A 22,352-nucleotide genomic window follows, 5' to 3' on the forward strand; every position below is an offset into this window, starting at 1 on the left:
AGGTCTACAAAAGGCAACTGTTACGCAACACTTTCCTCACTGCAGTTGAAAACAAAAAAAAAATCAGTACAACATTGTTCGGCGGGCCGCGAGTTTGAGACCCCTGACTTAGTCGGATCCAGAAATGCCAGTCACAGAGTCTGGCAGAGGATGGAGCTAAGTTAGAAGAGGCTTAGGACATGGAGGCAGGAGGAGGCAGTTGCCCTTAGCGGCCATCTCCATTCCAGCACTCAGAGTGTCTGCCCTCTACTGTCCTCCTGGTCCCACCACAGATGGTCATTCTCAGGACCCATGGAAGAGCCCAGCAAGTTGTGCTGGAACACAGGCTGTTTCTGTGCAGCCCAACGACCATTAAATCCCTAACTGCTTACTAGCTGAGCGGCCCTTTGTCCTAGCCTCTGCCAGGAAAAAGGCCTTTGCGTGACTTTGGAGATCTAGTCAGGCCTCTGGTGTGACATGTAGAAACTGAACCCAGCAAAGGGAAGTGGTTGACTTAGGGTCACACAGTGAGGCAACGGCAAGAACGAGGGAGGACCCAGGGCTCCTCGCTCCCCACCTCACCACCCCGACTTCCTGGAGGTGACTCAGAGAGACAGTCAGCACAGGAAGGAAGTGGGAAAGGGAAGCCCAGCCCGCTGGATTCCAGGTCACCACTTGGTTAGTCCAAAGCCACCAACCACCTCAGCCAGGAGGCCCTGCCTGGTGGTGCCTATGACCTTGTGGCCCTTCCTTCCCAAGGCCACAGCTGCTGAGCGTTTCCTCCAGGGTCAAGCTCACTTGGCCTCTCCGGGGCCTCCAGGGACGCTCTGCTGCACAGTCCCATGGTGCTTCCCTCCTGCTGGGTCAGGGGGTCACCGCCATAGACTTGGCGAGTGGCCGAGCCTGTGTGAGCCAAAGGTTCCTGAGTGAAATGAGATGAGGCATAATTAAGCCTCATATTTAATCACTGTGGCTCTGCTGCCGGTGTTCAGTCGTCGCCAGCTGCTGGCTCTGGGGCTTTGGTTAATTCCTTTCTTTGTGAGTCTGCACAATAAGGTGATATTATCTGCTTTCTAGATTGCTTGGAGGATTAGATGAGATACTGCATGTAAAGCCAGACACAAATTGACCCATACGCGATGGCTTTTGTTGTTTACTTTGTGAGGTCGCTGTACTGTATATGCATCATTGCTTTCAATTCCCACAACAAGCCTGAAAGCAGATACGATAATTCTCATTTAACTAGTGGGATGCCTGGAACCCAGGGAGGTGACGGCACACAGCTCATGACTGGTGGGGATAGGATTTGAACCTGGCTCAATCTGATTCCAGAGCCCAAGTATTTTTCCATCAGTTGCAGCATCTTGGGTGGTCCCATGCCGGTGTTTGCCCTACCAGCTGCATGCTTGTGTAGCAGGGTCTCTGAACCGTCCCCCTGAATGCCTATCCTGGCTCTGCCTCGTCCTGGGACTGAGACATGGCGTCTCACAGCTCCTGGGGTCCCATCTATACACTGGGAAATTGGCCCTGTCCAGCCTTCCTCATGGAGGAACGGCTGAGATGCTGCGTGCGGAGCTCTGCCGCTGCTCTGCGCAGTCTGAACACGACGCGCTAGCCGGTGGTTGGAACCGCTGCTGGGACTGTGATCAGTGCCGCCTGCACTCGGGGATCCAGGAGGACCAGACCTGCAGGAGCATCTGCCTCGGCCACCACAGGAAATGCCACTGGCCCCTTCAGTTGGGGGCTTTCCAAAAGCTGAGAACAGGCCTCACGGAGCGAGGGGGGTGGGGCTACAGACACATTAGTCTTTGCTTCACCAGACTGGAAGTTCCTCAAGGGGCAGGATCAGCTCACAGCACATGCAATGGATGCTTGGTCATCTGCCCCACACTCCAGCCACACGGACCTCCTGCTGAGTCACCAAATGCCACCTTGAGACCCCCTGACTCTCCAGGGAGAAGAGACCACGTCCTCCTTTGTAAGGTGAAGGTTTAAATGAATAAATACACTTAAAGTGAATTTAATTTCAGTGTCATCGTCTTTGTAATTCTCAATAACCAGCCCAGGGCACCTGTGGGGATTTGAGGCATGGTTCCCTCTCTGTCCAAGCAACCTGTGTCTGTCTCCCCATTTCCCCATTGCCTTACTGTCATAGGCTGGGCATGTGTTAGAACTGGGCACGACAGTGAAGGAAATGGGTGCTGCTGGAGTCTACTACAAGCAAATGAACTGGCGTTGTCTATGGAAGTTGCCTCATGTCGAGGCTGTCTTGATGCTTTCTGGACTCACTTTTGGGTTCCAGGCTATATTTTCAAAGAGCAAAGTCCTTATTTACATAATCTGTTCCAGAAAAGTGAAATCATGTTTAAGATACAACATGGGGTGGCAAGCAGGAGTAGGAATCCATCAAAAGGCCCATACAATTGTCTTCTTTTCTCCTTTGTGTGGCTTCAGATGGGTGTATGTGACTGCTACTTCTCGGGCAGATTAAACACTGTCTGACCTGGACACAGCTGGATTGTGGGAGTTTGCTGTGGACTCAGAACAAGTGACTATGCATGCACAAACCCAGCCTGTCGTCTGGCCCTAGGAGCCCTGGGGAAGGCAGTATCAAAGTCTTCCCGGAGTGGGGGTGGGGCACAGAGAGTAGGCGTTTCTGAGCCCCGAGAACCCAGGAAGTGGTTCCAGCTGTTATGAGTCTCTGGTTTTCATCTGTGAAAAGGGAGAATTAAACCCGCCCTGCAGAGTTACTATAGGATCAGTATGAGATTATAGTATGTTAAAACGAGTGGTTCAGAGCATGTTGAGAATCTATTTATTCATTCTGCAAATATTAATTTACCATCTGCCATTAGCCAGGCACGGTTCCAGGCAATGAGGATGATGTATAAGCAATGATATATTAGATGGTGGTGAGTTCTAGGAAAGAGAAACAAAGCAGGGAATAGGGTGGTGGCAGTAGGCTGCTTTGCCATTTTAAATAGGGGCCAGAGAAGACTTCACCAACAAGTCTTCAAGTAAAGATCTGAAGGTAATGAGGAAGTGAATTATGTGTGTATTTTTCCCAGCAGAAGAAACAGCAAGTGCAAAGGCCCTGAGGCCCGAGTTTGAGGAACAACCAGAAGGTCAGAGGATCTGGGGTATAAGAAGTCATTTGTGGCCATGTCATTGGGATTGTAGAGGCATTTACAAGACCTCTGGTTTTTACTCAGAGATGGAAAGCCCCTACAAGCTTTCCAGACAAGTGTTGACACAATCTGACTTTAATAACGGATCAATAAACTTCAGCTGTCCCTTCTCTTCAAACCCCATTCAACGCCCAGACCTCTGCAATTGCAGTTTCAATGCATTCTTCTCACTAAGAGTTCTTACAGCTTTCTAAATCTCTTCCAACCAGGAGGGCCTCCTCACTTCCTGCCAAGTTCAGGCTGGAAAGGTGCCTTGCAGGGAGACTGTGGCTGGGAAGAGAGAAAAACATAGGAGTCTTAGGTTGGAGATCTTGTCCTCCCTTGCTTGCAAGACCTCTGGACCTGGCTCAGGGGCAGTGTGCATGCATGCACCCCCACAGGAGGCGCACAGTGATGCTGGGGACACTAACAGAGTCCCCATTGCTACTTCATCACCTGAGACAGCTCCATGCAGAACTGGGAATTTCATTTGGCTTTCCCTCACCCTGCTTGTCTACCAAAAGGTGACATCATTTATTTTAAAATAAAACAATTCCCATCTCTATCAGTGCTTCTTAACCTTTTTTGGGTCACCTGCCCCTTTGAGAATCTGCTGAAAGCTAGCTATTCAGAAAATGAATATACGATATGCACTCGTTCTCTTGTCAGGGAATTTCAGGAGATCTGGGCTATAAGAAGTCATTTTTGGCCATGTCATTGGGGCTGTAGAGGCATTTGCAAGACCTCCAGTTTTTCCTCAGAAACAGGAAGCCCCTGGAAGCTTTCCAGACAAGATCCCTGAAAATTCAGCGAAGAAACCATCATCTATGCCAATGATTTCCCAATCTGTAGTTCCAATGGAATGAACGCATGGATGAATCAATGGATGAAGAAATAAACAAAGAACCACAATGAAACTGCATGCAGATGGAGGAACAACAGGGGATGAACAGGACAGACAGATGCAGGCTCCTCTGGGCACCAGGATTCTTCACCGTGGCTTCTGCCACCTTTATGAAGCTTTGTTTGACAGACGTCCTGCAGAGAAGCGGTGCTCACCCCCTTAAACTTCATCTCTCCAATCCCTCTGAGTGACTGTCTTTCTAAAAGGAATCACACACTTGCCTGCCTTTCTCAGGGTGCCCTGAAAACAAAGCAGAACCTTTGCTGGGTGACTACTAGGCAACGGTGGGGATGTAAATGCAGATGTATAAAAGTAAACACTCGGTTCTTCCTGACCTCTAGCTGAGCCGGCTGAGGCTCAGTCCTCCTGGCCTCCAGCTTCCTTGTTCATTTTATTTTTCTTACACATCTCCTGAGAAGCTGGAATGAACCTTCAATGCATTCTTATAGTCATTCCTCTCTCTGTGAAGCTTTGAACCTAATCTCATTTATTTCCCAATCACTGTTCTGTATTATAACACAGGGAGTCCTTCCGATGTGACTGAGGTGGGTAGGGGTCTCTGCCAAAGCTCGCGATCGTCCCAGAGAGCTGATCGAGCGGAACCTCCACGGCCCTACAGACACGGCTCCACGGCCTCTCCAGCCTCGTCTCATCACTCCACCTCCTCCCGAACACCGTGCTCCACCACCCTGAGTGCGGGTTCCCAGCCGTACCTCTGTTCCTTTGCATGTGCTGTGCCTGCCGCCTGGAACAGGGGCCGCCACCTGCTTGTCTGCTCTTATCTCTTGGCTCAAGCCTCACCTTTCCAAGCTGCTCGGACAGACCTATTTCCTTCCTTTGTGAGTCCTGCATCCTCACCTCAACGTGGCACTTATTACACTGTCGTTCCATCTTTCAGCTTTTATTACACTGTCTTTCCGCCTTCTTTTTTGAACACTTTTTTTGTGGGGGAACAAAGTTAGCGCTTCGATAGAGACACTTCTGGTTATTTACACACCATTTCCTGACCTGGGTCTTGTTTATCTTTATTTCCCCAGCAAACAGCACAGCAGGGTACATATGGACATTTCAGTACTTATCTGTTGCTAAACGTTTCCTTTGTAGAATTGTTCTCTCTCCACCCTCCCAGTTGGGTTGCCTGTTGTAACCCCGGCTGTGTGGGTTCCACCTCTCCCTGCCAGCCCTCAGCTCCCTTTCTAATCTGCTGGGAACCCGTCAGACTTGTGCGTAAACCAGGAGGAAATGGGCAATGAGGGACTCGCTCGGGAGAAGACCAGCCCACTTAGGCTTTGGACTCCTGCGATTGTGAGTCAAGTTCTGGCCGCCCCGGTGCAGTTGTGCTTTCTGAGATCCGGGTGGGTGAGGTCACTGGATGGGAAAACTCCTCTAGTGAGTTGTCATAGTAACCAGGACTTTCAATTTCATGCAAGAGAGTCCCTGAGAGGAAAGCACACCCAGGGGTGGGGAGGAGTGGCAGGGATCCGTCCAAGGCTTCCTCACATTGTCCTCCCTTCCCCTTTCCTTTGCTTCTTGCTGGTTTACACTCTCAAGGTAGATGCCATTATGTGTGGGCATCTGAGTAGAAGTGGCTTAAAATAGCCATCCGACTATTTCAGGGAGCAGTTGAATATGCATGAGGCTATTTTAGAAGAGATGTCCCTGGCCCAGCCAATCCAAACCCCATCCTTTCCCTTGGAAATGCCAAGAGGCGCTGAATGGGACCTTTCTCAGTCTTTCCCACCAGGGTGGGGGTTTCCAGAAGCCACAGAAATAACACCCCAGCTAATATTGGTGCTGCAGCCCTGTCAGCTCTGCCTCCTGATCCTGTGGTCACAGTGGCTCCTGATGACCAGACAGCTCAGCCCTCCAGAATCCTCCCGAGCCCGGGAGGCCTTCAACACCAATCATGCTACAATCCAGTTGGCCTGGACCTTTGTGTGTGGGGGGAGTGTCTCAGAATCTTAGATGTTTCCACTTGTAAGTCCGTCTATTCATTCAACACACATTTGCTGCTAGATTAAATGTGCAAAGAATGTGTTGGGTACTAGGGACTCAAAGGTTTCTGAGATGGGCGTATTAGAGGGGAATAGATGGACAAATGAGTAGAGCTAATGGCCATATAGTTTCAAAATGGAAGGGCGGTCAAGAGGAGCCCTCCTTCTTCCAGATGGCTGGAGAAAAATGAATTTCTGGCAGAGCCCTGGGGGATGAGAAGAAGGTCTGTAAGTAGAGCCATGGCAAGCTCAAGAATGGGGGATGGTTTTGTGTGGCTGGGGTGGGATGCCCTGATGAGCGGGATGGTGTGCCTATAAGGCGGTGGGAGAAGAGGAGGAGCCAGCCTGGGGGGTCCTGAAGAGCTGGGCTAGTGCCACTGTCTCTGAGCCCTCGGCTAGGCTGGGAAAGCCTCCCCCTCCATGAGCTTACAGTGCCGCATGTGCCCTCACTGCCCTCAATCTAGACTGGAAGTATCTTGAGGCAAGGGTTTGGTCAGGTTCGCCTGGTCTTCTCTGCTACCCAGTGCCAGCCTAGGTACTCACAGTATTTTGGTTGAAAGCGTATATTCTAGAACCAGACTTCCTAGGTCTGGCCTCTGGCTCTTACTAGCTGTGACTTTGGATAAGTTATCTGACCTCTCTTTGCCTCAGTTTTCTCACCTGTACAATGAGGGCATTAACAGAGATAATACTTATCTCTTTTGGTAAGAAGTACGTGAATTGATATATAGAAAGAGCTTAGAAGTCTGTGTGGCAGAGAGTAGGCAACAGATAAAAGTAGTTTGGCTTTTATCTTGACAATGGAATGCCATCAGTGATGGATTTTTCTTTCTAAAATAAAAATAATTTTATTGCTCTACTGATTTTATTTTTATGTGTCCACTACAAAAAGTTAAAGCATGCCTGACCAGGCGGTGGCGCAGTGGATAGAGCATCAGACTGGGATGCGGAAGACCCAGGTTCGAGACCCCGAGGTCGCCAGCTTGAGCACGGGCTCATCTGGTTTGAGCAAAGCTCACCAGCTTGGACCCAAGGTTGCTGGCTCAAGCAAGGGGTTACTCTGTCTGCTGAAGGCCCCCCAGTCAAGGCACATATGAGAAAGCAATCAATGAACAGCTAAGGTGTCGCAATGAAAAACTGATGATTGATGCTTCTCATCTCTCTCCATTCCTGTCTGTCTATCCCTATTTATCACTCTTTCTGGCTCTCTCTCTGTCTCTGTAAAAAAAAAAAAAAAAAAAATTAAAGCATTATAAGTGTAAGGAAGTGGGGGGGGGGGGTCATCTTCAATGCTGGCCTCCAGATCACTATCATTAACATGACCATCTCTTTAGATATCATCAATCCTCTTTATTCATAGATTCTGTAAATGCAAATTCACCTACTCACTAAAATTTATTTTTAGTCCCCAAATCAATACTCATGGTGCTTTGGGGGTCATTTGTAGACATGAGCACAGCAGCAAAAAACTTGAGCTGCCCAATGTGCGTGTTCCTAGCTGAGGGTGAAAAAGATATCATTGCTTTCGTGTTTCAGCTGTCCTATGCAAACAAGTGTCCTTCTAACAGTCTAATTAATGCCATGTTTTTGCATTTTTGTGCTAAATTTGTTGGTGATTTTGCTGTGATGTGCCTTCCACTGAAAGATGTGTGCAAGATAAGCTACCTTCAAGCATGAGTTGCAGTGCTCTTGGCTGTGAGTTCAATGTTAATGAATCAACAGTACATCTTAAATAAGTCCTCTAACAGAAACATATGTGAAACAAGGTATGCATTGATCAGTTGACAAGAGAGTTGTGACCAGAGGCTTGTGGGAACCTACGGCTGCATTTCACCTGGGAGTAACGTTTCAGCAATCACTAATTCAGTGTTTGTTGGTACTTACAGAACATAATTGCTGTGAATAACAAGAATCAACTCTCCTTTTCGAGATACACAGCTATATACTTTTATGCAATTTGGAACATACTTTCTACACCGTTTTGACACCTTAAAAATATCATACATTAGTATGTCAAAGGTATCTTTCCCTGTCTGTAAATGTAGGTCTCCAGATGGCTGCATCTCTGTGAACATTTCTTCCATTATTAACCAGCAGTTCCCTATGAATGAACAATTTGGTTGCTTCCTATTATCTGCTAATTCTAAACAATACTATGATGGACATCCTTATTGGCAATAACAAATGGCTAGCATTTATTCACTATTTACTATAGGCCCAGCCTTCTGTTAAGAGTTTTATACGTATTCTCTCAGTTAAGCCTCACAACAAGCTAATGAAGGTGATATTGTTATTATACCCATATTAAGGATGAGGACTCTGAGGCTTAGAGATGTTAAGTAACTTTTCCAGGGTCACACAGCTTAAAACTGGGTCTTTCTGGCCTCTGATGCCTCACTCTTAGCCAACGTGCTCTGCTGCTTCTTCTAAGCGCAATGCCAGGCACTTTTTGTTTGCTTCCCTAGGGTATCTCTTTGGAAGTGGACTACTGAGCTGAAAGGCATGCACATTTGTAAATGTTAGCATATTTTGTTAAATCTACACTTTAGTAAATGTAACAGGGCTCACAACCCAGTAACAGGGCTCGAATGGCCATGTTCTCGTTCCTTATCTCCCAAGTATTCCCGTTCTTTGAAATAAGCTCAAACATGTACATCTTGATTATTTAATGTGCGTTGTCTGACTGCTGATACCTACCCCTTTCATATGCTTACCATGCTTTGTATTTTGTCCTTTACAAATCGTCTGTTTACATCTTCTGCCCATTTTTCTACTATTTGTCTTTATTGCATTTCTGAACTCTTTCTCTACTAGTGCTATTGACTCTTGGCCCATCATACATATGCCAAAATACTTTTCTTAATTTGTCACCCTTTAATGTTGATTATTGTGGTTTTTATGCCCATGAGGTTTTTTTTCTTAACTGAATTTATTGGGGTGACACTGGTTAACATAATTAAACAGGTTTCAGGTGCCCAATTCTACAACACATTTCTGTACACTGTGTGTGTGCTCGCCCCCAAGTCAAGCCTTTGTCCATCACCATTAATCCCCCCATACCCTCCTCTGCCTGCCCCTACCCTAGCCCATGAGGTTTTAAATTATTTTATCTCATGACTTCTAGATTTGCTTTTATACTCAAGGAGGCTTTCTTCATTCCAATGATACAAATGTTCCCTCACTGTTTTTCTTCTAGAACCTTTATGGTTTCATGCTCCTTCACTGCCCAGGACTTTTTTTTTGGTGTAAGGACTGAGGTTCGAACCCGTTTCATTCTTTCTTCTTCTTCCACAAATTGCTAGCAGGTTGTCTTTATAACACGTTAAGACTCATCTGCCTTTTGTCTCTGATTCTAAACACCACCCTCACTTGTATCTACTTCCGGGTGCTCTATCCATGGGGCTCCAGACTTATTCCTTTCCCGACATTGAATTTTTCCAGGCTAGTCACCCATGTTTATTTTCCCAGATGTACTTTATACTCATTTTATTAAACATTTGTAGGATTTGAATTGGGACTTCATTTAATTTATAGATCAATTTACAATACCTTCTTCAGTTTATTCTTGGCTATTTTAGGCTTCTATTTCATTGGAAATGAGGGTCTATTCCCTCTGGGCTTTCTAACTGGCTCTAACTGGTGCTGCTTTCTTCACAAAACCTTCTCCAACCAACCCTGCAGGAAATGATCACTCCCTTCCCGACACCACGCCTTTGCCCATATTACTTCTGACTCTTTGACCCCGAATCACAATGACTGGTTAGATGGTGGGCTCTTTAAAGCCAGGGTCCCTGAATGACCTGTTTGTGTGTCTCTTGCCACATCTGGTAGGTGATCAAGGCCATGGAGATGTTTGTAGGATGAATGAATGAATAAATGAATGAGCAAATGAACAGAAGGTTTTTTCCTAGAAAGCTGAAAGTGAAGTGAACCAACAATTATAAAAATCTATGTTTTCAAGGCTTTCATTAGAAAACAAGAAGAGTTTTATTGCTCTTCCTTTCTGTTCTTGGCTAAACCCACAAGGCCATGTCAGAATCAGAGAAGTGGTCACAGCTAGACTAGCATGCCATATGCAACATGTCTCAGAACCTCTTCACAGAGCCCTCTGCCCTCACCGAGACATCCCAGCACTTCTTAGGGAGGCTCTTGAGGCCTAGAGCGCCCTCCAGAGGAAGGAGTGCGGGCACTCACTGTGTGCCTGCCTGCGGCTCTGTTAGACTTATTTACAGCAATCCTGAAAGGTTGGTATCACTAGTCCCATTTTACAGATGAGGAAGGTGAGGCTCGAAGAGATGCAGTCCCTAGCTAGTAAGTGGCAGGACTGGTGGGAGCTGAAGCCAGGGGACTCTAAAGGCCTTGCCTCTCCTACAATAACCTCCAGAGCAGCAGCGACTGGGAGGCTGAGGGTCTGTGGCCTAGAGAGGAATCCGTATGGAGTCAGAGAGAGAGGCTCCTGTCCACACTAAGCCAAGATGGACCCTAGAGAAATTTTCTTTTCCTAGAGCAGCATGTGATGCTTACAGATTGTTCCTGAAGAACATCCGACTTGGGTCAAAGAGCCAGTGTCTGGCCTGGGGACATGTTACACAGTTCGTGTTGTCACCATGAGCCTGGGGAAAGGCGGGTTGAGAGAGGTAGGAGATGGGCCATTGGGGGAAGGAGTTGGTCTCCAGCACACATATGGGGACGCCCTTCCGTTTTCCTCCTCCCAGCCTGTCCAGGGTCAGGGTTTCTTGACTTGGCCCTGCAGGCCCCTCCTGGGAGTCCAGCCAGGCAACCACTTCCTTATTGGACTGGCAGCTGCGGGGCAGGCCTCGGCTTATTTCTAAGGCTGGATCAAAGCTCCAGTTTCTTATGAAGAGCCGTGGGTTGAGGACCAATTCATGGACTGGCCTTGACACTGTGTCTGGGCCACTGTAGGCCCCAGGGATATGTTGATGAGCAGCCCATGGGTCTCTTGCCTTGTGGCACTCCGTTCTGGTTGGGAAGCAGATCATAAGGAAAACTTCGCAGCCCTACCTACATGCTGTGGGAGCCTAGACGGGGGTTGTATGTGTGTGGGGTCCAAGCATCAGGTAGCGAGCTTAGATGTCGTCAGGCTAAGGCTTGGGGACTTGGTCCTGTGGGCAAAGGGAGACTTCCTGCATTTTGAAGTAAGAGTCTCCCATGATCAGATCTGTGCTTTAGAAACAAATCAAATAGGTGTACTTATTGTCGATACATTAATTTTTAAAGTAAAAATGAAAGTATCTCCATCTTGGAAAAACAATACTAAACATAAGCAAACATCGAGCAGATGGACACGAACCTGGCTGACCTGTTTACTCTATGGTGCTGATGAATGGAAAGAAAGAGCCTTGGACGTGGAGCGAGAGAGACCCACGTCCATGTTCAAGTCCCTGCCACTGACTTGCTGGGCAACCCTGAGCAAATTATTTCCCCATCTCAATCTCAGTTCCCTGGTTTGTAAAATGGGAGTACTGTCACCAGATGCATAGGGCTATCATCAGGGAAAAATGGGATGTCAGAGGACACTGTAACATTTGTCCACAACGGACAAAGGTAAAGCCTTAAGGTGAAGTTCCAGAAGGTTCTCTGCACACAGCCGAGGACATTTCAGTCACCCAGCTGTCCAGCTGCAAACGCACTACCCACCAATTTCTCAGGAAGTCTCTCTCAGCTGTTCCAGCTCAAATCCAAGCCTGTCCTGTAAAAACACGGCCCCATCCAGAGAAGCAATTGCCCATGTGTTTGGTGGGCCACCTGCCCACTGGGTCCAGCCTGCTGGGCCATGAACATCAACAACGGCCCCTTCCTGGTGAGAGAAGGAACAGGGAGCCGGCTTGTTCTCTGAGCACAGAGGACTAGCGGGCGATGAGGAACATTTTAAGGTGGGACACTTCTTCCTGCCCTGTTGGCAGCTGTCTACATAAGGCGTCCATTATATGCGGGCCCTAAGGCCAGCGGGCCTAAGCGGCTAAGCTAAAATTAGTGTAAAATGTGCACCCGCCAGAGACACAGAACATCCGAAGGTCAGATACCTCCAGCCAGCCGCCCGGGCAGGGTGGGGAGCAGGCCCAGAACAGCTGTGGCAGCAGCTGCCTCCGGTTCCTCTCGGGCACAGGGAGGATGGCCCTGCCCAGAGACCCGGTTCAACAGCTCAGCTTGAATTAAAAAACAGAAGGCAGAGTATAATCCCAAATATGTTTTAAAAATAACTTGTGTGTGTGCATAGAAAGAACAGTGGGAGAGGGTTTCCCTGAATATCTAAGAGGCCATCTTGGTTTTGAATGTGGAAATAGTCGATGAATGTTTTTCTTTTCCTCACTTTCCAAAATTTTCTCAATAAATATTTATTCTTTTGGTAACCAGAAGAAAACACGATTAAAGATGTTGTTAATAGTATATTCATATTAAATGAACTTAATGGTATATTTTAAATTAATAAAAATGATTTAATTGTATATGCTCATAGGCATAGAGTATATATGTGTGTGCAAATATAATATATACTACTCACAAAAATTAGGGGATATTTTATTGCTTCATATTCACTTTGAAATATCCCCTAATTTCGCCATCTTAGAAAAACAATACTAAACAATACTAAACAAATGGTTCTACCTTTTGAACCATTATATTTATATATCGAGTCCACCAGTATATTTATATTGATATATCGAGTCCACCAGTGGTGGCATTTTTGAGTCCTTGAATATCAAGGCTGGCTGGCGATAAAGAGTGACATTCTCTTAAAAAAAAAAAAAAAAAAAAAAAAAAAGAAAGAAAAAAAAAGATCAACATTCTCCAACTCTTCATTTTTTTAAAGAAAACTGAGGCCCTGGATGCATAGCAATAAGCCCAGAAATTACGTGTCACTGAGCCTAGTCCTGTACTGGAGTTTCCACAAACTCTTCCCCTTTCAGTTCTCTACTTGCTTGTATTCAAACTTTGTGGAGACAGAAACTGAGGTACAGAAAAGTAAACTGAATTGCCCAAGGGCACCTTGCTAGGAAGCCACAGAGCTAAGTCCCAACCCCAGTTCTCCATCCATAGCCCGCTGAGCTGGATAAAAGGAAGAGTCTTTGAAAAACACTCATCCCCTGAAGTCTCAGACATTCAGAATCCTTACAAGCAAGTTTTGAATTGTCTTTCTTGAGTCCCTCACGGGTGACGCACACCTTCCCTGTCTCTGGGAGGCTTGTGTTCCTGTTGCCAGATCAGCCCTCAGGAGCCTTTGAGGGAATGGGTAACAAATGATGGCATGGGGACACAAGGGACATGTCAGCATCCCTTCTCTGATTTGGGGCAGGGCAGGCAGGTAATGCTTGCAGGAGGAGGCTGGCAGGTGCCAGGCTTTAGGGACAGGGAGGGTTGGCCAGAGAGGCTGCCATTGAAACTCTCCCTTTTCTGGTCCCCTCCAGCCTTCCCATGCTCCAGACCCCGTAGTCTCTTGGACAAGAAGGCTTTTGCTCAAGCAGCAACCTCCATCTGGAGGGCTCATCCCTCTCCCTATTTTCTGCCTCAACTCTTCCAGGGCTCAATTCATCCATGCATTTGTGCACTTTGTTATTTGACACATTTTACTGAGTGCCTCCTCTGTGCTACAACAAGACTAACACAGTCCCAACCCTCTCAGTGACAGTGACTCTAGTTCTTAGAGCGGGCTTAGCGTTTAGGCTATCTGGGTCACTCAAACATGAACTCTGGGGCCAAAATGCCTGGGTTCAACCTGGCTCAGCCACTTCCCTGCTGTGCGTGCTTGGGACAGTTACTCACCCTCTCTGTCCATCAGTTCTCCTTATCTTTAAAAGAGGATATTAATAGCACCTGCTTCATGGAGTTGTGCAGGTAGAGTGAAAATTCATATAAACTTCTTAGAACAATGCCCGGCATGTGTAAGTCCCAACAATCATTAGCCATTATAACCATTCTCATTATTACAGTCTGGCTCAGATTCCCTACTTACAGTGCCTCTTGCCCTCTGGCGGCCCCCTCCTCTGTGGTCTCATAACCTTACTTTGAATGTCTCCCCAGTAAGGCATGAGTAGCTATGCAGAATGGATATCAGAGGGCCTGTCTACCTCCCTCTCTGTACTTGGGGCAGGGACCAAGTTTCAGGCATCTCCATCCCAGCCCCCAGCACAAACCCAGCACAAATCCAGGATGACGTCAGAGTTTGCAGGTAACATGTGCCCTCAACTCCAACTAAAAAAAGCCTTGGAAGCCCCTGGCTGCCTGGGCATTGGAGATTGCATATCTAGCCTTGTCACAGAGCTCACTGATGTTCCGGTTAAGCCGGGCCCGAGCTGGCAAGGCAGGTGGGCACTCGGCTTCCTTGAATGCTTCTCTGCGAAGGAGAGCTCTGCCGGGCAGGTTATTCTAAACACCAACACCCCTGCCCTGTGCCTGCGTCCCATGGCTACACCTCTACATACGCCAGTCCCTCTGCCTGGAATGCCCTCTCTCTCTCCCCACAGTCCTCCCGGTCTGACAGACCCCCGCAGGCCCTGCACACCCCCGGCTCCATATGACAGCCCCCTACAGAGTTCACGGCTCCCTCTTCCCACTTCTCTAGTGTCTTGTATGTGATTCTGCGGCTACTCTTTCTCACGGTGGAGTGGTATCCATTTGTTTGGGACCCTTCTCCAGAAGGGACCATCTTAACCCTGTCTGGGCCCTCCGTTCCCACCAGTGCCTGGAACAGAGGAGCGTCAAGAAAGTTCTGCTGAATGAACTTTCTAAAAGAAAGTTAAGTCAATTGGTCTGCCTCTCTGTCAGGGCATCTATGCTACCTTATCACTCCACCTTTTTTTTTTTTTTTTTTTTTTTTTTTACAGAGACAGAGAGAGAGAGTCAGAGAAAGGGATAGACAGGGACAGACAGACAGGAATGGAGAGATGAAAAGCATCAATCATTAGTTTTTTGTTGCACATTGCAACACCTTAATTGTTCATTGATTGCTTTCTCATATGTGCTTTGACCTGGGGGCTACAGCAGAGCGAGTGACCCCTTGCTTGAGCCAGCGACCTTGGGCTCAAGCTGGTGAGCTTTTGCTCAAACCAGATGAGCCCTTGCTCAAGCTGGCAACCTCGGGGTCTCGAACCTGGGTCTTCCGCATTCCAGTCCAACGCTCTATCCACTGCGCCACTGCCGGGTCAGGCTCACTCCACCTTTTGAACCAAAACACTCCGCGGCCTTTTTAGGCCACCACGGCTCATCAGTAGCCACCTGCTCCATCACAGGGATGCAAGTTGACAGAGAGGCATGGAATGCAAGTGCCACCTACAAGACGGGCCCTGAGCTGGCTTTTCACATGGGCTCTGACATTTGCTTCTGGACCCTGCTGAGGAAGTAGGTATTTTAGGGACAAAGGCCTTGAGGCTCAGAGCAGCTACCCTGCTCCCAAGGCGGTGGGAGCACTGGGGTCCAGCTCTCTCGGCCCCAGAACCCACTTGTTCTACTGTCCCCTGGGATGACAGACACGAATGCGCTTTGCGTTCTGTCAAGAGAGGAAACTGTAAATCTACAAAATAGTGAAGGATTACCGACCGCACGGAACGCTAGGGCAGGAGCCCCCTCGGAATTATCTAGCTGGAGAGGAGAGGGCTGAAGGGGGCCGAACAGCAGCCCAGAATTCTTAGAGGTTGCTGCCCTGGGGTGGGGCAGCCTATTGTTCTTCAGGGACACGGGAGGAAGAGAGCTGGGTGGAGTGGGAAGAGGTGTTCTGATGGCAAGCCAAGCAGTCCTGTACTGGAGGGCGCTACCAGCACACGGCAAGGACCCAGAGTGCCTGTGGCTCTCTGTGTCAGAGGCCTGAGGGCTGCAGCAGGGTCCCTGAGCTCCTGAGACCGGACCACAGACACCTCAGCAAGGGGCCGCCTGCCCCGGGCCTCCCCCTGCTCTGGCTTAGCTTTCACACGAGCACCTCCTCTTGGCTCTGAGCCTATCCCCTCGGCCCAGAGGCCTCTCTTGGCACCAGAAAGCTGTTTCCCTCTCCCGACCATATCGGGCGCAACCCAAGCCCCTTGGCATGATGCTCAGAGGCCTGCCCCCTTCTCCCAGCCTCGGTTCCACACACCTCTCTGTGCCTGTGTCCCAGCCACTCCACCTCTGTACCTGCTTTTTCCTTTTCCTAGAATGTCCTTCTTCCTTTTTTTGCCTGGTGAACTTCTACTCATCCTTCAAAGCCCAGTTCCAGTGTCACCTTCACACGGTCTTCCCCAAACCACCTCCACAACCAAACCCAGACAGCATAGAGCCCTCCTGCCCTCGCAGGTTCCCTTCCCTCACTATGGCTATTTGCAGGTCATCTCCACTGAGGGGATGCATCTTCAGGACAATGACACACTTCATTCATCTTTATGCCTTGGTGCCCAGCACGGAGGATACAGCACAGCAGGCAACAAATATGTACAGATGACCAGACCCTGCCTCAGTTTCCCCACATCACATTTCACTTCCAGGGACTCTCACAACTCACTCTGGAAAAGGCCAAGATGTTGCCCCTGCCCTCAAGAAATCCACTGTGGTGGGGAGACAATGTGGAAAGCAACGACTAAACCCAGGGAGGCGTACGTGATGACAGGGCACTCTGTGTGGCCAGTACTGCGCACTGAGGCCCACTGCATGGTCAGCAGAGGTGCCCAGAGAACCAGGATATAAAGCCCAGAGGAGCACCCTGGACTGGAAGGAGGGAAGAGGAGGGGCCACAGGAAGAGCGCGGGCAGGAACACAGAGGGGTGAAATGCTGCTTCCCTCAGGGACCCCCACAGGGCTGGAGGGCCCGGTGTGCATAGCGGAGAGCTGGGCGTGCAGGGAATGAGGCTGGTGAGGGGCAGCGCCAAGTCACAGAGGATCCCTCTAGGTTGTCTCAGCTGCTTTTAGCTTCTTCCTAGTCTCTAGCCCTTCAAGTTCCCAGCATGCATTGCAGCCGAGCCAGCCAAACAGTGTTATGTGCCTAGGCCTCCTGGGCCAGGTCTCCCGGCTGAAGAAGCAGGTACAGGTTGACACACACACATCCTTAAACCACCTGAGGCAGTCACAGTGGCCTTTCTCCTCCCTCAGAGGCCAGGCCTGCCGAGCTGGTGGGCAGGCACCGAGCCTGGCTAGACTCGGGCAAAGGCCTGGCCTGGAGGCAGGCTAGGGACAGGGTGTTGAGTTCCTGGCATGTGTCACCTGAGCCTTGGTCAAGAGTGGCATGGTGGTAGGGCAGCCTTTGGCCTGCCAGACAGCTCCAACGCTGGACAAGGGGTCTGCAGACCCTCTAGGCCTCATCTCCTAGGCAGCCCTCCCCTCCCAGCCAGCCCTGCACCTACTCCCTATACCTACTCCCGCTCTAAGAGAGGGCCTCACTGTCGTTACCCCACTGCACTGCCCCTCACTCAGCTTGATCCTCACGCCCACATGCTGCTGTGGGCCTGCCCAGCTTGCGGCATGCTGGCAGCCTTTGCCCTTCCTGTCTGGGCACTGGCAGCCTACAGTGTCTGTGCTGTGCTACCCAGATATGAGAGGGCAGGTGAGGGGCTGGTGACTGTCCATATCTGAGTTTGACTTTAAGCAGGGTTTTCTGGAAGGGACACAGGCCCCTGAATGCAGACATGCACACATGGCGCATACAGAGCCCAGCCCAGGCTCCCTGAGGTCCACAGAGCAATCACACAGGAGATGAGTCCTAGAATGTGGCAGACTGCTTTCTCCGCACCACCCCTCTTCCATCCTGTGGCCTTGACTGGAGCCTGGAACAGCTGGCTAGAGGTCTGCCAATGCACTGAGTCCCCTCTGTCACTGTTCATACAGGGAAACAGAGATGCAGAGGGGAGGCTCTTGTTTGAGATTTTCCAAGCAGTGAAAATCTGACCAGGGTCAGCCTCAGTTCCCCGGCTTCCACCCCAGGAAGCGTGCCCATTGCCACATGCTGCATTTGGGGAAATGCCAGCTGAGGGGCTCCGGACATTTAGCAGGTCTTTCCTGAAGTCTCAGTAAAGTGCGGGGATTTGTCCCCTGCTGAGGATAAAGTCGGCCCCAGCCGCCTCCTGTCCACAAGCATGGCCCAGTGACCTTGGGCTGTGCTGAAATTGCTCTGTGTCCTGTGGCGTGAAGGAGAGACAGGGGAAGCTTACCTGCCAAAAGCCAGCCGTGGTCTCATGGTTGAGATGTGTCAGAGATTTCTAAGAGCTTGGAGGACTGTGTTGGAGGGAGACCTGTGGGAAGTAGAGAAAGTGAGAATATTATACCACCACCATCTGTCAACCCTCACTTGAGTTTGAAACATGCATCCAAAAATGATGAGCACAGCCTTGGTGAGAGTAGCTTCACAGCCAAGCCCCTGCTCCACCTCTTCTACAACACGGTCAACCCAGGGGCAAGGTCAGGCTCCCCCAGAAACGTAACCATAGTCTCATCACCGTCACCACACTCAGAGCTGAAAGGCCCTGTGGAACCCCCAGCACTCTATTTCCCTCAGGCTGAGACACTCACTTTTAAGCACGCCTGGGTGCTCCCCGAGCACCTTTCACCTTAATTCACTCATTCTTTCTCTCCTTGTTCATTCATTCATGCAAGCATTCGATAGTCTTTGGGGAAAGCTGTTAGAGGCTATTGTCAGGTCTTACAGAGATAAAGGCACTGAGAATGAATGATAGCACAGGTCTAACAAGAAAGTCACTTGTTGAGCCAGAACAAATGCCAAGGGCTCTCAACACCCACCCTGGTGGGTTTCCTCCCTCCTCTGAGTGATCTCTGGGCCAAACACCAGGCAAAGCAGTTTGTATATGCCGTGCAGGACAGCATGATACTTCCAACCATTTTCAGCGTAAGGACTCCTTTTTGTGTGAAAATATTTCTCAAAACTCCTCCTGATGGTAACTTGACACTTGGCATCTCTTCATGGGGAAAATAAACAACAGTACAAAAGCCACAATGAACATAATGCTTTCCAATGAACTTGTGTGTTAGTAATCACAGCACCACCACATATATTTAAATAATGGTTACTCATACTTATTTGAGACATGTTGTTTATGTCTTCTGGGATTAAGGATTCGACCCACTGATGAACCTTTCTGTCAATATTCATTCGGTAGGACATCTCTGAGATGTCTGGCCTCATGGCCCACAGGCTGGGGACCCTGGTATGGGGAAGAGTGGAGGCGCTACAAAGAGGCACCCTTAAGGGTAAACCCCGCTCAGACTGGATGTGTGTCCTTGGGTAGGTCAGTTGGCCTTTGTCCAACTCAGGGTTCTCATGAATAAAACGGAGATGATGACCCTGACATTGGAAAGTTGGTAAGAGGATGAGACAAGATAGTAGGAAGCACCCATGTCAGAACCTGACATAAAGTAGAAGCTCAACAAATGAGCCCCAGAAGATTGTCATCCTCCTCACCATCACAGCCATTGTCCCAGCCAGCATCGTAACCATCACGAAGATCTTCATTGTCACCATCAATAGCAGCAGCAGCGCCGTCAGCATCACCGTCATCCCCACCACCATCATCATAATAAATACCATTATTGTTACCATCAACATCATCATCAACATCACCATCACCACGAACTCAACCACCACCACCACTGTCACCATCCACAGCAGCAGCAGCACCAGAACCACCACCGCCATGGCCATTGTCCTGCTTTCCTTCTCTTTCTAAACCACAAGAAGCCTCTCCTTGCTCCTCTAGTAGGACCCACAGTGGTTTCTACCTTACAACAGAGTTGTTTGTATTCACATCTTCATTCCCAGGTTCATGCCCATCTCTATAACTTCAGAGTCGTGTGAACTTGGTTAAGTTACTTAACCTATCTGAATCTGTTTCCTTAGATTTAAAATGAGACAGTAGTTTTTAGTAACTCATGGAGTTGTTGTAATGATTAAACAAAATAATATATATAAAAACCCAACCCAGTATCTGGCATATGGTAAATGTTCAATAAGTGGTGGTAATTGTTGTTGTTATTATTAACTATTACTATCATTTCTCCTCCTAGCCTGTGAGCCCCTGAGGAAAGAAACCATTCCAAATTCATCTCGATTTCCCTACAGAGTCTAGCATAAGGCGGGTCCCCCAACAGACATTAATACGTGTTTGCTAAAACAGCCTTGGAGGCTGACACAAAATCAGATCCAACAAAACTCAAGGGAAAGAAAATAGGACATGGCCAAGGACAGAGCCCTGATGGGACCCTGGAAAACCGCAACAGATCTCCTGAAGGGAGCCATGTTACTTAGGGAGCCAATCTGTGGCCTGCTAGAATCATTCATTCATTCATTCATTCATCCACCAGACTGGCCAAATTTTCATTTTGGTTCAATAACAAACCCTTGCCCAGTGCATTTTCTTTCTATTTTGAAATCTTATTTGCATCTGTCACATCATTTAGTCTTCACAGAAATGCTTGGAGGCAGGTAGAATAGGTACTGACGATCCATTTTGTAAATAGAGAAATGGAGGCTTAGAGAGGTGATAAGACTTGCCATAAGGCACACAGCAGTCAAGACCATACTGGAAATTGGATCAAGGTCCTGTTTATGACCTTGACTTTTCCGCACTGGCTCAGTGATGTCAAGCTCTTTACAAATCCAGTATCATTCACTGCCTGGTTTGCTTCTCAGTAAATAAAACTAAACTAAATTATTGTTGGTACTGTTTTTAACATGCCTGTTTGAAAAGAAAGACTATAAGTTCCATGAGGGCAAAGACTATGAAAGTCACAACAGCATGGAGTCAATTGAACATATGGATGTTGACCTCAGACTATGGGATTCAAATCCTGGCTTCAACACTCATAGATAAACAACTCTCTGTGCTTTGATTTCTTCATCTATAAAGACAGGCTAAACTAGCTATCTATAGGGTGTTGTGAGGATTAAAGGAGCTAATCCATGTACAATGTCTAGAATAGTATCTGGTAAGTAGTCACAGTTGATTTTAATTAATATTTTTCACAATGCATCCTCTGAACCTAGAACAAGACCTGGTACATGAATGATTCTTACTAAACATTTGTTGGATGGTGGAATGGATGAACTATTATTCCTTGGAAAACTGTCAATGGCTGTGCCTCAAAAATGGATGAACAAGTCAAAAGAGTAGCTGGAGCTCTGGCCTCAAGTTAATCTAGAATCCCCTAGTTCCTGGGTCATGGCCAAATCCAGGACGAAAGAAGTTAGTCATATTAGGACTCAACACCCTTTCTGCTTTGCCAAAAAAGGGCAGTAAATGTGACTAGTGGCTCTGGAGTCAGATACTTACACTCAAGTTACCCATCTGATGTTCTGTCACTTACTAGCTGTGTACTTGCCTCCCCGTACCTGCCTCAGTTTCCTTATCTGTATAATGAGGAAACTAATGCCTATATTGGGGGGGGGTGTTGGATGGATTAAATGTCATATAGAGCAGATAAAAGACTCCTGTCCATAGCAATAGTGATAATCAGCCTGTCAAGGTCAACAGCAGCTCGCCATGATGAAGCTTGTCCTATGGGCCAGCTCATCCTGTGCTAAGCGTGGCTTCCACCATGCTCTCTCTAACATGGGTTTTGGATCCCTCTACTAGGAATATGGCTGGTTAGAGTAGCCTGGGCTCCACTCTCAGGCAAAAGGATGGTACAAAAAGGGAGCTTCTCTATTTGGCTGTAGCACATTGGGCTCCTTAGAGGAGAGACAGCTGGTTAGGAAACAGTTCCCTGGAAAGGGTAGTAGTCTCCAGAGGCTTCACGTGGAGAGTTCTTCCCAAGTGCCGGTGCCAGCACCTCACAGCTGGCGTGCAGCTGCCTCTGTGGCAGTCCCAGTCCTGTCGTGGCTGCAGACCCCCCTGTGCTCAGTTTCCCTGACCATGACCCACAGGCTGGCAGATAGTCCTGCTTATGAGAAAGAATGAACATTCATTGAGCCAGAAACTTTACATCTTTTGTCTCATTTCATCCTCACAACAAGCCTGTGGTGGGCACCCTGATCTCTATGCATACCAACTGGGAGACCCATGCCTCAGTTTCCTCATCTGTGAGCACTAGGTAAATATTCTTATTTAGTAAGCTTATTTTCAGAGACGGAAGCGGGGGCATAGAGAGGGGAGTTTATTGTTAAAGATCATGTAACTAACCAATGACAAAGCTGGAGCTCTTTGACTTCAAAGGTTCATTCATTCATCCACCAACTATTTTTTGAAGGCCTAGCATGTGGTGTGCACTGGATCCATACTCTCTCTCTTTTATAAAATATTCATATACTCTACTTCCCATCACTCCTGAGACCTTAGCATTTCAGCCAATTCAATTTAACAAAGACACAGTTAAGCCCTTTCC

The 22,352-nt window shown here is 48.3% G+C and overlaps 1 protein-coding gene across 1 annotated transcript in view; it reads right to left on the reverse strand.

Moving 5' to 3' along the window:
* HIVEP3 (HIVEP zinc finger 3) overlaps positions 1–22,352 on the reverse strand; it is a 483,707-nt gene that overhangs the window by 145,501 nt on the left and 315,854 nt on the right. Inside the window, exon 7 of the mRNA XM_066376014.1 lies at positions 18,170–18,250. The gene's annotated coding sequence lies outside the window, so the exon portion shown is untranslated. The remainder of the gene's footprint in view (positions 1–18,169; positions 18,251–22,352) is intronic.

This window comes from Saccopteryx leptura, chromosome 3 (assembly GCF_036850995.1).
Source record: "Saccopteryx leptura isolate mSacLep1 chromosome 3, mSacLep1_pri_phased_curated, whole genome shotgun sequence".
In the NCBI taxonomy this organism is placed as follows: Eukaryota; Metazoa; Chordata; class Mammalia; order Chiroptera; family Emballonuridae; genus Saccopteryx; species Saccopteryx leptura.